Source organism: Rattus norvegicus, chromosome 9 (assembly GCF_036323735.1).
Source record: "Rattus norvegicus strain BN/NHsdMcwi chromosome 9, GRCr8, whole genome shotgun sequence".
Taxonomy (NCBI): domain Eukaryota; kingdom Metazoa; phylum Chordata; class Mammalia; order Rodentia; family Muridae; genus Rattus; species Rattus norvegicus.
Genome location: NC_086027.1, coordinates 106,941,867 through 106,957,765, shown reverse-complemented (window position 1 = coordinate 106,957,765; position 15,899 = coordinate 106,941,867).

Genomic DNA, 15,899 nt, shown 5'->3' with positions numbered 1-15,899 from the left:
TGGACCACAAGGAAATACCCAGGTGTGTGTGTGTGTGTGTGTGTGTGTGTGTGTGTGTGTGTGTGTGTGTTTGTGTGTGTGTGTGTGTGTGTGAGAGAGAGAGAGAGAGAGAGAGAGAGAGAGAGAGAGAGAGACGGAGGGTGGGAGCACGAGAAAGATCAAATAAATCTATAGAGACTCTGATGTGCAACCACCAGCAGAGTTGTAGCCATGGTCTAGAAAACATGAGCTAAGGATAGTCAGAAAGAAAAACATGAATCTTTATAATTTTTTGATACTTAAATTTAGGATCATTTTAGTATAGTAGCAAGGTTACGAATAGAGTACAGAAAGATGCCACTTCTCTCTGTTAAAGTCATTCTCCTCTTGAGTTTGCCAACTGATAAACCTACATTAGCATACTACATCATGCAAAACTCATGTTTTATAGTAAACTCTATGGCTGGTGTTATATACTCTGAGTCTGGACAAATGTTAGGTACTGTGTATGATTATGCTAATATTATACCCTGTAGTCTTATTGCTAAACCCTCCTCTATTGTCAGTCAATTAGATCCATCACTGCTTCTACCTAACCTTTGCCAACCGTTAACTTTTATATTTTTTTGTAGTTTCTTTCCCAGAATATGGTATATATGCGATCATATAGTATACAGAATAGTCTTACTTTCACATAATATTATCAACTCTTGCTTTCATGTCTTCTTATAACTTAGTAGATCATAGCTATTTAGTGCTGAAAAGTAACCTAAAGTCTTTTATACCACAGTGAATTCATTAAATTAGTAATGGCATCTTGAAATTGGACTTTTTTTAATTTGGAAAAATATAATGGATATTTTAATTTGTTTGAAGATGTATCTTCTCTTGCATTACAGCAAGGAAGCAGAAATTACAACTTTACAATGCTTATTATTCTTATCTGCTACTGGACAGAATTCCTAGCCACTAGAAAGACCCACATGCCAGGAACCCAAGAGGTTCCCAGGACCCAACAGAGAGGACTTTAGCCAAAATACCCAACAAAGGGAAGAGAGAACCTATAGAGACCACATCCAGTGGGTAGACATGACGCCCAGTTGAGAGATGGGGCTACCCACCCCTAAAAAAATATTAATCCAGAATTCCTCCTGTCAAAAGGAAATGCAGGCACAAAGAGTGGAGCAGATACTGAAGGTCATCCAGAGACTGCCTCACCTGGAGATCATTCTCATCTGCTGACACCAAACCCAGACACTATTGCTGATGCCAAGAAGTGCTTACTGAAAGGAGTCTGGTATAGCTGTCCCCTGAGAGGCTCTGCCAACGCTAGACAAATACAGAGGGGGACGTATGCAGTTAAACATTGGACTGAGCATGGGGATCCCAATGGGGAAGTTAGTGCAAGGACTGCAGGAGCTGAAGGGGTTTGCAACCTCATAGGAAAAACAAGAATATCAACCAACCACACCTCAAAGCTCCCAGGGACTAAACATTCAAACAAAGAGTACACAGGGGATACCCATGGCTCCAGCCGGATATGTAGCAGAGGACTGCCTTATCTGGCACCACTAGGAGGGGAGAACCTTGGTCCTGTGGAGGCTTTATGAACCAGGATAGAGGAATGCTAGGCCGCTGAAGCAGGAGTGGATAACTGGGTTGGGGAGCACATTCATAGAGGCAGGACAAAGGAGGAGGGGATAGGGGCTTGTGGAGGGGAAACTGGGAAGGGGGTAATATTTGAAATATAAATAAATTAACCAACAAACTTGGCATAAGACAAGGCATTCATACATAACTAGACAGATTGGTAGTACTTTAACTCAATTGAATTACATGCTGATTCTGGAAACTACCATGTGTCAGTAGAACTAAGTCCATGGCCACACTTCCATGGCTTGCCATATTAAGTTGCATTCCCATTTCCCAAAGCACGCAGGGGTAGCAACAAAGTGAAAGCAGCAGGACAGCAATGCCCGACCACAACAAGACTGTTGTTCAGTGAGATATGCAGGAAGGAAGAAAGCTGAGTGGCTGAGAAAGGACATGAGAAAAAAAGGAAGTTTTATCTTTTTACTGGAAATGTTTGTAGTCTGGGTATTTGATGGAGTCCTAAAACTTTTATCAACTTGAAGAATTCTATAATTCACCTCAGACATAAGAACATGGTAGGTGCTACCTATAATGGTCAGAATGGATTTTCTTTTAACTAAGTTTTCTCATATATATGTATATGAGAAAATGTTAAAAGTAATTCTTTCTCTTGCATTTCTGAAAATCCAGATCTGTTGTAGCACAGTGTAGTAGAAAGATCTATGTTCTTATATCAATCTATGTTCTAGATGGAATTAATTTTAAGCTGTAACTATTTTTTATGCTATGCACAGCTTCATTTCTAGTAAAGGTTGTCTCTTCTCTACTGTAACTAATCTACTCCATAAGTAAGTAAGTGCAAAATCAGGATGGTTTCTCAAATACACCATTGCTCATAATTGTCATAGAAAAGTATTATTCTCTTTCAATTAGTGATTTTATTTTGCAAGGCAGAATAGATTTCTGGACAATCTGAGTTTTTATATTTTTGTACCTAACAACTATATTCCATCACAAAGCAACGTAGATCAATATTTTTTACAGCTTTTCCCGTTTTAGTATCATAATCATGGAAGTTACATTCATTTTAGTTAGAAATAGTTGTTCATTCCACAGTTCCTTTCTGATACAATTGTCACTGTGTTGAATTTAATTTCTAAAGTTCACCAATAAGTTGATAAACAGTTTTTATCTATTTTAATGTTCAAAAAGATGAAGTTCTTAATTAAATTTTATCTTGATAAATTTTATTTTATACTTTGGACTACCTAAGCCCAAGAGTTAATGTTTCTTTAAACGTTTGGCTGCAACAAAATAGAATAAGAACATGGTTACATCTTTGGAAGGCTTAATGGTACTAATTTCTTCATCATTTAAAGATTCTTAAAGGATATTCTTTTGTTTTCCAATTAGTAAACCAGCAGTAGTTTTAGGAATGGTCTTTTTCTACCTTTTTATTAAGCACTTGCTATTCAAGGACCCATCTTAAAAAATTATTTGTTAATTGTATTTAATTTTGACCAAACTTTTAAAAATTCTTTAGCAGCTGGAAACATGGATCAGCAGAAAATAGTACTTGGTGTTGTTGCTGAGGACACAGGTTTAGTTCCCAGCATCCACATGATGTCTTACAACTGTCTATAGCCATAGTTTCAGAATATTTCAGGACCTCTTCTGAATTGGACAGGCATCAGAATGCATGTGATACCCATATAGAATATGCAAAAAATACTCACAAATAATAAAATTAAATAATTGTTTTAAATTTTTATTTTATATATTTAAAATATGTATTTAAGATTTATTTTTACAATTTGCCTGAGTAGGGGGTTATATATCCACACAGTGCAGGTGACTGAAGAGGCCAGAGTGATATATTAGAGTTTTAGACAGTTGTGAGCCATTGGCCATATGTGGGTTTGGAGTATTGAGCTCTAGTCCTATGGAGCTAATCTATGTGCTATGTGCTTCTAGCCACTGGGGCATCTCTCCAACTTACATGTAATACATATCTTGGTTAAATCAGCCTATCATTTTCTCCTTCCAACTCCAACTACCTCTCCCAACATAGCTCCTACATCCTTCCAAACTCCATGTCTTCTCTTTTTAATATAACTCATTAAGTTAAGTACTCCTGCCTCTATGTTCATGTGTACGGCATTATCTACTGAAGGTAGGCAATATACCAGTGAGTGTCACTAGAGAAAGGTGATTCTCCTTGCAAGTGGCCATCATTTTCCTTTCACTCACTAGCTAAGAAGAGAGCAGTGGGATGGGCCACTTGGCCGTGCTGGAATCATTAACTCTCTTGTCTTCATGAAGGCTTTCTGTGGGCAACCATAGCTGCTGTGAGTTCATTTGTAACAGCCATGTTATGTCCGGGGGCCAACCTTTTACAGCACTCCACCTGCTCTCATCTTCTTCCAATATCTCTTCTGTCATGTCCCCTGAACCTAGGGATTGATTTGAGTTCTAAATATGGTTGCATAATCACAGTCTGAAATTTGAAGCACTTTGACACGTCAGGATGCTCTGCATTAGCGATTGCTCTCTGAAGTAAGATGCATCTGAGTAAGGCTGAAAGCAGCACAAATCTGTAGGAATCAGCAGAAACATTTGAAAAGGTGGTTTGCCAGTATGGACACTTGAAAAAATACCGATTGGTTCTTCTGCGGGCAGTGACATACATAGCCATGTTGTTAAGCATGTACAGAACCAGGCATAAATGCCCTGCTTTGAGCTTGCCTCAGATTCCAGCGACAGTCTTACTACGGCGATACCAGGGGTACACCCTGTCTGGAAGGGCACTGCTATGGAATGCAGGTAAATAATAATAATGGATAAGTCAATTGTGATTATTTTTATAACCTTACACCTTGCCTAAAAGTTTCCAGGACTATAAACTCTGGACAACCAGGTCAGCTCAAGACTGATTTAGCTATATTCTAAAGTCAGAAGGAGTGGTCACCCTTAGCCGTGTGACCCTGCTATTTAGTTACAGTGTGTAACTAGTAAAAGGGCCTTCATCTTTAGTGTGTCTCCGTGTTCTCCTGAATCAATACCCTGTAGGAATTAACCTGGGCCTGACATGGAATGCATATTTAATAACCCATGTCTTCTCCAAGTAATGTTTGTCCACGTAAGGTACCTCTATTAAAACTCCTCTTTTAAAATGCATTGATTAGTTTAAAAACTCATGTCACTTTTTGGTTTATGTTGATTTAGCCTCTATCTCTCAATTCTCCCACTGGCCCCATTTCCACTTATTATTTAACTCTCCATAACTCTTACCCTCGTTGCTTTCATAGTACGCATGCTCTACTAGAACTTTTTACTGTTCTTTTGACATGGTTTGCAAGATCATAGCTTCCCACGTGGTTCTTCGAGCACAGTTTTAGGTGAGCCCTTCCCCTGTCCTGTAGTCCAGTTCTCATTGCTCCACTCTGATCTGCAGCCCTGTGTTCCCATGATTCTCCTCCATTTTCATTTCACCTGTAATCGGTCATCCCCCTTCCGCAAAGGGAACAAGTACCCCATTTGGTTCACATTTTAAGACTCAAGTAGGCTGCTCCCTTTAGATGTACTTTAAGATGAAGTTAGGTTTACATGTTTCCTTCTGCATTAAGGCTAAGACTCCTCTAGTTGGACTCTGTTTAAAGTTTCAAGAGGGTTTCCCATTTCTTAATGTTTTAATGATGGCTGATTCGTCATTCACTTCTGAATGGAGGTTAATTGATACTGATCTCTTGAAGATTGCAATTGTCTAGACAGAACGATATTGTAAGGTTGCAACATATGAAATAAATAGAGTTGTTGGCCAAGAAGAAATTAGTAACTAAACCTGGCAATGAAGCTTTACTCAGTCTTGTCCTTCTTGGTGCAGTTGAAAAAGGGAGGGTATAAGTTGGGCCGTTATAGTAGATGAATCTTTCTAAAACCTCAGCACACTTTCGACATAAGACAAAACTAAAAGGAAGTGGAAAGATACAAAGAAAAGCAGTCATTTCAGCATGAGGTAGTAGAAAAGAAAAAGTATTAAAGTGTCCCACAGTGTCAATAAATTGTCAAAATAGTTTTTAGTGGGCAAAAAAGGAGTGAGCTTTTTTACTACAGATAAAAATGTTGAACCTCATCTTAAAATGTATTGCAGAAATTTGCTTTCAAATATGCTTCCTTTTTCCACCATTTGAAATCATTTTTATGAGATTCTAAATGAAGATGTGCTTTTGTGTGTTTGTGTTTGTGTGTGTGTGTGTGTTTCTTTAAACCCTAATCAAAATATCCAGTCCTAAAAACAAACCATTGAGTCAAACTATAAACAATACACATGTAGTTGCCTTTGGGTATGCAAATTATACATATGCACATGCATAATGTAATTAAAGTGTGAGATTATCAGTTATGGGACAGGCTTCAAAATTATCTATGGAAACACAAATTCCACCAATATTTACAATAAAGGCTTTCAGGAATTATAGATATTAGAGTTCAGGTGATTTTAGCATTACGGTTCACAAATGGTTTTAACATTGTACTGCTTGGTCTTTCCAAATCAGTATCATCCTAAGTTTGTTTTGTTTTTAGTGTGTTTTGTTTATGAGTGAAATTTATGTGTACTGTTCTTTGCTGTTGTTGTTGTTGTCTCAGCTCTCTTTAGAAAACAGTCTTACTTGAGGAATTCCCAAATCATTTTACTTGGGTGATTATAACGTTTGGACTTAGAACAGATGATGGAAACCAACGATGCCTGCAAGGACATCACACCGAAGGTATTATTTAGGCCCAGAAGACATTACTGATCAGATACTGCTACAAAAGTGCCAGCAGTGACATTTCTATATTAAGAATTAAATGTGACAATATAGATCATGTGAATATTAACGTTGTCATCTTTCTTGCCCTAGGTTCAGAACACACCAAGCAAAGAATAAAATATTAAAGTGGTATTGGTTTTTACATCCCTAAAAATGAAACCTAAAGTCTAGACTGACCCCAAGAAAAATTATACAGAAGACTAATATATTTGGACAGTTTATATTAAACCTAAAGGCAAATTAAAAGGTGGCAATGAAAAACACTAACTGATAAGAATTTCGTGCTTCCTGTGGCAGTAAGGCAATGGGCTAAGTGTCAGTTTATTTTAATAGTATATCTTTAAAAATCCCAAATATGTTAATATTTTCTCCATTTATGCACATTTTATGCTTGCTATATATTTAGTTCATTTGGCATATTTTAAATTATATCCATTGTACTCGTCTAAAATATTCTATAACTCTCAGTCATTTCAATGGTTATCAAGTGTATAATTGCTATTTTCTTTTTAGAGATAAGATTCCAGGTAGTTCAGACTTGCCTGAAGCTTAAAATGTGTCTCAGGGTGTCTTTCCCAAGCATGCTGTCTCCCCTACATTCACCTTGGCTTTACAGGTATAAGACAAAACACTCAGTGGAATTTTTTAATTGAATATTTTATTTCCAGAGATTTTTTTTTAGGTAAGGGAAACCTTATGTACCATTCACCTGATTTCAAGCCTACTGCAGAAATTGCAGTCTCTTAATACAGTCTGAGGTTTCATAAGATTCAGACCAAATCCTGTACTGTTGCCTAAGAGAGACAATGCCCAGGTTCTCTCCACGTCCTTCATCCCTACCCATCTTCCCTGATCTCCATTTCCATCCTCTTAAAAAGAGGCGTAGTAATAGCAATATCTTAAAGAGAAAACTTCTAAAGGAACAAATAGCATACAGTTCTCTAATTATATGAAACTCAGGTTCTATGCAATATGTTTAGTGAGGTTTTAGATTATTAATGATTGTATAATTATCCATTACTTTCCCTTTATCTAGTCATCATTGAATTACAACAGTTTAAGGGAAATGTGTGGAACAGTAGCAGTGGTTCAGAGTCTAAGATGTTAGTAATAGTATTTATCAATAATCAACCTTAGAAATGATAATAAAAATGACAGCTTTGGATATGCAAAAAAAATCCCAAAAGTTTCAGTGATCCTTAAAAAAATGCACAGATCCATTTGATAGTTGCGTGGAATCATTTATAATCTGGATCTTTTTCTTCAGATAGGCAGTTTTATTTTTTTCTTTCTATTAGAGTACCTCTGGCCATCAAGTATGTTAAATGGGTTTTTAAATATGGTTGTGACGACACATTATTGATGCAAGACGTGAGATGAAGTCGTGGCATAAGAGGTAGTGAGAATAAGTTTTAAGAATCAAATAAGACCAGCAGTCTCCACTCACCTGGACCCCCGAGATCTCCAGACACTGAGCCATCAACCAGGCAGCAGGCATGAGCTGGTCAGAGGCCCCTGACACACATACAGCAGAGCACTGCCTGATCTGGCCACATTTGGGAGAAGATGCACCTAACACTTGAGAAACTTGGGGACCCAAGGAGTGGGGAGGCATCTTCTTGGAGAAAGAGAGGAGAAGGAAAAGGATGAGGAACTGTGGGAGGGCAGAGAATAATGAGTGGACTGTAAATAAAAATAATTAAAAATTGAAATAGATAAATGCCTGTTAAGTTTACTTATTACCTTAACACTTTTTCTTCAATCATGCTTAATTTTAGCTAAATTTACCAAAAATAACTCCTGAGTTTTTACATTATTACAACAAATTACTCATTGTTATCTTCTATGAGGCCATGAAAGCTTGAGAGTCCGCCCATTTTTTCCCCTCAACTGTTAACTAACAAAGCACTCTCCAGACAATGATGACGTCAATGTCTCTCCAAATCTCCTCTCTCCGAGAAATTCCAATGAGTACACTCCACATTTTTCCTGAGCATTCCTAACTATAACAGAATCCTAAATGGAAATGAAAGTACAGAATCATTTGTATATTTCATTCTTTATCTAATTCACCTAATTTGTTTTTTCTCCATCTTTATTAAATTGGATATTTCTTATTTACATTTCAATTGTTATTCCCTTTTCCGGTTTCTAGGTCAACATCACCCTAGCCCCTCCCGCTCCCCTTCTCTATGGGTGAAATGAAAGTGGAGGAGAATCATGGGAACACAGGGCTGCAGGAGCAATGAGAACTGAACTACAGGACACGGGAAGGGCTCGCCTAAAATTGTGCACGAAGAACCATGTGGGAAGCTATGATCTTGCAAACCATGTCAAAAGAACAGTAAAAAGTTCTAGTAGAGCATGCGTACTATGAAAGCAACGAGGGTGAGAGTTATGGAGAGCTGAATAATAAGTGGAAATGGGGCCAGTGGGAGAATTGAGAGATAGAGACTAAATCAACATAAACCAAAAAGTGACATGAGTTTTTAAACTAATCAATACATTTTAAAAGAGGAGTTTTAATAGAGGTACCTCACGTGGACAAACATTACTTGGAGAAGACATGGGTTATTAAATATGCATTCCATGTCAGGCCCAGGTTAATTCCTACAGGGTATTGTTTCAGGAGAACACGGAGGCACACTAAAGATGAAGGCCCTTGTACTAGTTACACACTGTAACTAAATAGCAGGGTCACACTGCTAAGGGTGACCACTCCTTCTGACTTAAGAATATAGCTAAATCAGTCTTGAGCTGACCTGGTTGTCCAGAGTTTATAGTCCTGGAAACTTTTAGGCAAGGTGTAAGGTTATAAAAATAATGACAATTGACTTATCCATTATTATTATTTACCTGCATTCCATAGCAGTGCCCTTCCAGACAGGGTGTACCCCTGGTATCGCCGTAGTAAGACTGTCGCTGGAATCTGAGGCAAGCTCAAAGCAGGGCATTTATGCCTGGTTCTGTACATGCTTAACAACATGGCTATGTATGTCACTGCCCCCAGAAGAACCAATCGGTATTTTTTCAAGTGTCCACACTGGCAAACCACCTTTTCAAATGTTTCCGCTGATTCCTACAGATTTGTGCTGCTTTCAGCCTTGCTCAGATGCATCTTACTTCAGAGAGCAATCGCTAACGCAGAGCATCCTGACGTGTCAAAGTGCTTCAAATTTCAGACTGTGATTATGCAACCATATTTAGAACTCAAATTAAGCCTAGGTTCAGGGGACATGTCCCGGAATTTCTACCCTCCCCCCAACAATCCCGTTCATTGGGGGTTCAGTTCTTTCACCTTTCACCTTTCACCTAATTCTTCTTTGAATAGACGTCCTAAGATTACTTCACAATAAGTGTTCTGATCTATGAGAAGCCCAAAAATAAGGTAGGATTTATCAGCAGAGGTAAAAGAAGACTGTGAACTATATTTACAAGTGATGTTTTATAATTTTCATAAATTCAAAATATTATTTTCATACTCATATTATGAGTTCATCAATATTCTATTTTACACAATACTAACTGGAGAACCTATATTAGCTATCAAATTATATTTTTCTTGTTAGCTACTATTAGTGAAAAATGAATTTTACATATTGTTGATGTTGAAATTTTGAAGGAAGAGTAATTATAATATACATTTGATAACACCATGCATAAAATTTATCTACAAGTTATTTACTTAACATGGATTGTTCTTAATCCTGAATCTGTCTTGCAGAAGGAAATCATGGAGAATAGTGTCAAATATTTCAAACTTAGAACTAATGACAAATTACTTGTTCTTTATATGGGAATATTTGATACAGGAAAGTCTGTGTCTTAATAATAAAATGAAATTTTATTAAATTGAAAAAAACGTTTAAAAGTATATAATGTATAAAAGTGCGAAATGTTTATAATTTTTTTATAACAAAGACCCATATTATATATGATCAAATATAATTAAGAAATACTGGTACCAATATATCATACTAAGTATACAACTAAACACTTTGAAAGTTACCATCAAAGATACTTGAATTACATTTAAAAACATTTGGTTTTATAATTTAAATTATTTGTGTGTCACTGTGGGTGTGTGTCACTGTGTGTCTCTATGTGTGTTTGTATATGTGAGCATGTAGTCAAGAGTAGGAGGCCTTGGAGACCAAATATTTTGGATTTTTCTCTGGAGCTGGAATTATAGTTAAATGTGAACTCTAGAACATGAGGCTATATATAGAACTCAGATCATCTGTACAAGCAACAAGTACTTTTAGCCTCTAAGCCATCTCTCTCACCCATTGATTTAAAATATTTTGCTTTGTGAATTTTGAATTGTAATTTTTGCTAATATAATTCTATCATTTTCTACCTTCATTTTTCTCCTTTCAATCGCTTCTATCTATTCTCCAATTTTGCTGGCTTTCAAACTCATAGCCTCTTTTTTTCGCTAACTCTTTTTACACACACACACACACACACACACACACACACACACACACACACACACACGTACTCCCCTGAAACTAACCATTTCAGTTCATATAATGTTACTTATAAAAACCTGCTTTTAAGGCTGACCTTTTAACTATAAACCTGTTAGTCGTGTCTTTCCTTAGGGTGACTGTTTCTCCCGTCTATGCACTCCTTTAGTCCTTTTTCTAGAAGATAGTCCTTGTGACCTTTCTCCACTATATATTAGCATACCCATTAGTGTTGTCATTGTTTGGTCATGTTTAGTGTATGTAATTTAGGGAAAACCAATCACTGCATTAGAAACAAAAGAAATAAGAAAAAGAAACTAATTCTGGAAGTAGGTTGCTTTGATGTGATGTTTGGGATATCTACTTCTTAAAATTGACTGCCAGAGACACTATAACAGAACAAAAATATACGGACATGCCTTTTTGCATGCTGAAAACTTGGTCTGAAAAAATGACTACTCGCAAATATAAAAGTAATAAAGCTTATGGAATGTGAGGGTTTCCTCAAAACTTACATATTATATCCATTGGAAAATTTGGTAATTCTGAATTTCTTTTTAAATAATGTGAGTTAGTTGATTTCTGTTACCATCATAAAGACTTTGACAAAATGTATCTTGGGAATGAAAACGTTTATTTACAAATATAGTTCATAGTTCATCATGGAAGAAGGCCAGAAAGTCAAGGTACAAATCTGTGACTGGCTCCCAGGTAGCTTGCTCAATCTCATTTTTTTTTATATAACCCAGAAATAATTGCCAAAAATGTCATAGTAATCTGGGCCTTCCTACATTAATCAAGAAAATACTTAAATAGACTTGCCTATAGGCAAAATACTTTTAATACCAATAATATGAAATTATTTCTTACATGAAGTTTTAAGGAGATTTCCTAAAATAACTTTCAGAATTATGCTCGAAATCATTTTAGGCATCCTTCATTCAATTTTCTGTAATAATCACAATGCACGAGTAGGCATACTGGCAAACATTTTTCCACAATACTCAATATAACTATTTTTAGCGTAGACAATATCAAAAAGTATGATTTAATCGTGACTCTTTGGTGATTATAAGACATTTACAATTAAAAATGAGTGCAATTAAAATTTTCATTTTACTCAAGTATTTAAGATATGCCAATTATTTTTGACTCCTAAACATGTTACTGTGGCCAAGGGAAGATTTACACCCAAGTGCTAGTGTGAACACAAGACATCAGTGAGGATTCCTGGCATGTGGAGACGCAGGCATGAGTGTGAGAAGGGTTTCCAGAAAAGGCTTTATATTTGCTGAGGAAGGGAACACCTAACAGTCAGATTTTCTCACTTGACAGAAGATCTGCATAATCAAATCAATGTCCTCTTCCAAGTGCTGTGAATATAGTGGAAAAGGAGGGCATATATTTACCATGCTGAAATAGAATATTTTGTAATAACACTCATTTTGAAGCATTGACAAAGCTTTTATAGGAAACAATGGAAATTCTATATTGGTATGAATAAAAAACAGTGATTTTTTCTCCGGGAATAAAATGAATGATAGAGTTCTTTATTACCATTGCCAGAAAATTTATAGTGACAGGCATTCCCATATAATTCATAGAATGACACAGAACACTGTATTGTCTTGTCAAACAATAGAACACTTCAGTTATAAGACAAATCGTACTTTCTAAGTTGGTAGAGTTTCTATAGGTCATCGTTCAAAATAATAATCCTAGAGATTGATTTGTAAAAGCTAAAAATGTGTTTTCTTTTGTGATTATTTTTTAAAGTTTTAATCTTAGCTATGTTCTTAGGATGGTAATTTTAAAAAGGTCAAGGGAGATCCTTGGATAACAATGTTTCCATAATGTTTAAAATGCTTCATGTAGGACTGCTCAATTTGTGAAAAAATAATTTTTACATAACACTTCAGCAAGATTTCTACATGGTATTCACGGAAATATTTTAATCACCCTTTTTACTTGGATCACGTGACGGGAGATTTTAATAGAGACAATTCACTGAACAGCCTCCGTGTGATTTCAATAGGTTTGAATCAGCAAAGTATGATTTAAAATTACAAAGAAATACTAATGTAGACCACTTATCATTTCACAATTTTTCTTTCCCTAACACTGGAATGAGTTATTCTAACATAAACATCTGTCAGTTAGCAACAATTACTATCTAAACTTTGTATCACCTTCAAGGATTTCTTTGGATTCTAGGCAGTAACCAGTGATAAAAGTAAAGATTTTAGAAAATTATTTAAAATGAAGTTTATCACAAACATAACTTTAAATCATATTCAATGACTTATTTGCTCAGCCATAGTTCTTAGGTTAAGAATTTGTATTACTTTTTTTTTAACATTCCAGTCATTACCTACTTCCAGGTCTGTCCTCCCAAAGTTCTTCATTTCATTCCTCCTCTCCCCTGTCTCCAAAAGGATGTCCCCAGCCCCCAACCCCACCAGACTTCCCCACTCAATGAGGACTCATGTCTCTCCACGGCTAGATTCATTTTCTCTCACTAAGGCTACACCAGGCAGTCCTCTGCTGTATATGTGTCAGGGGCTCCAAACCAGCTCTTGTGTGCCGCCTGGTTGGCGGCTCAGTGTCTGAGATCTGAGGGGTCCAGACTTGAGACTGCTGGTCTTCCTATGGGGTAGTCCTCCTACTCAGCTTCTTGCAGCCTTTCGTTAATTCAACTACAGGGGTCCCCAACTCCAATACATTGTTTGGGTGTAAGTGTCTGCATCTGTCTTGGTCAACTGCTTTTGAGCCTCTCACAGGACAGCCATGCTAGGCTCCTCTCTGTAAGCACACCATAGCATCAGTAATAGTTTCAGGCCTTGGAGCCTCTTCTTGATCTGAATCCCACCTTGAGCGGCTCACTGGACCTCCTTTCCCTCATTCTATTCTCTATTTTTGTCCCTGCAGTTCTTTTAGATAGAAACAATTCTGGGTCAGAAGTTTTGACTGTGGAATGGCAACTCCATCCCTCCACTGGATGCCCTATCTTTCTCCTGGAGGTGCACACCACAAGTTCCTTCTCTCCACCGTTGGGCATTTTCATCTAAGGTCCCTCCCTTTGTATCCTGAGAGTAAGAAAAGGAGTTGCTCTCTCTCTCTCTCTCTCTCTCTCTCTCTCTCTCTCTCTCTCTCTCTCTTTCTCTCTCTCTCTCTCTCTCTCAAAAACGAAGCAAAATAATAGAAACAATATCAACAACAAACAACAGCAATAAAATACCTATAAAACTGAAAGTTAAAACAGACAAAGAAAAGATAATCAATTTAAAAAGATCAAAACAACAAAGGCCCACCCAAAGAACCATGGAATCTTCCGTGCTAGCCCACAAATGTTGAGCATGGAATCTTCCGTGCTAGCCCACAAATGTTGAGCATGGAGCCTGCCTTGGAATGTGGCTGATGTATCCAAGCACGCTTCATTGAAGAAAACAGATTTCCCATCTACCATAGTCAAGAGCAAATGTCTAATTGGTTAAGGACTGTGTTTACACTCTGCTTTCTCAGGCATGGTGCTGGAGCAGTAGCTAAGAGCTTACACCTGATCCATAACCACAAGGCAGAGAAAGAGACGCAGCTCACTGTAAATGGCAAGAAGATATGAGACATCAAAAGTCCAGGACACACACAATTCAACAAAGCCACAACAACCAATCCCAAAGAATTCATCCGAATCAACCGGGGACCAAAAACATACGAGATGGTGGGATTCATTCTTCTTCAAACCACGACCAAGCCCATCTATTTATGACTCCAATGTGTACTTTAGAAATAATGAATTGTGTTGTAATGGTTTGAGCAAAACAATAATGTGTCCTATTGGCTCTGTTATTTGAAAACCAGGTGACCATTATCTGGCATTGTTTGGGAGGCTACGGAACTTGAAGAAAGCTCAGCATTGCAACAGGAAGTGTGCCATTAGGGTGGGATTTGAGGGTTCATAGACTCTCCTAACATCCAGTTTTTTCTCTGTTTCTTGCTTAAAGTTGTGGACATAATCTCTCATTTCCCATTAAATCTGCCTGCTATATGCCTCCCTCACCAATATGAACACGCAGGAACCATAGCTCAAATAAACTGTTTTTTTCTGCAATTTCCTTCTGGTATGTTATTTTAGTACATTAATCAAAGGGTAACGATTACAGAAGTTTGTACCTGAAAGTGGGATATATCTATGTAGAACCAGGCCATGTTCATGAGAATCGTGGTAGACTTTGGGAATTCAGAATAGAAAAATAATTGAAAACTCTAAGCAGAGATCAGTGGGCCATTCTAATCTTTAATTGTTTAAATATTACAAATGAAGTTATCTAGAAACTGAAGTAAAGAGGGATTTTAAAGATGCATTATGACTAGGACAAGAACCTCAAAGATCTCAGTAATTATTTTGGGAGAATTTTAATAATCATAAGTCACATACATGTACACTCAATTTGCATATGTTCTTAAGTATATAGGCGAGAGAAAGTACTTCAAAGGTACATTATACTTCTTATAATAAATAATATTTTTAAAATAAGAAAGGATTTTTCTTTAGAGAGTGGCCATTCTGAGACTAGAAGAATAATTCTAGATTTGTTTCAGTACAACTATGTTATGGAATCAGTAGGAGCAATGAAGGAAAAGTGATTCATAATTGTATTTAGTCATAAAGTAGAAAGAAATTCTGTCATTTCCAAGAAAAAGGGTAAAACTGGAAATCATTAACTGAAATAAGGCAGACACCAGAAAAATTATCCTGTACTTTTCTCAAATGAGTAGAGGTTTCATTATTTGAATAAAATCATCTAAACTATACAATTCCTATATTCATATATAATTACATACACAGAAACACACACAGAAACACAAACATGTATACAATATACATGGATGTAGAAATAACAATATTGAAAAAGGAACAAGACTAATAGGAAAAGATAGTGTGGTTCATATCAAAGTACATGATATACTTATTAAAATTATCTATGGAAGACAGCACTACATAAAATAAACAAATACTAATACATTTCAAATAAAGTGATCA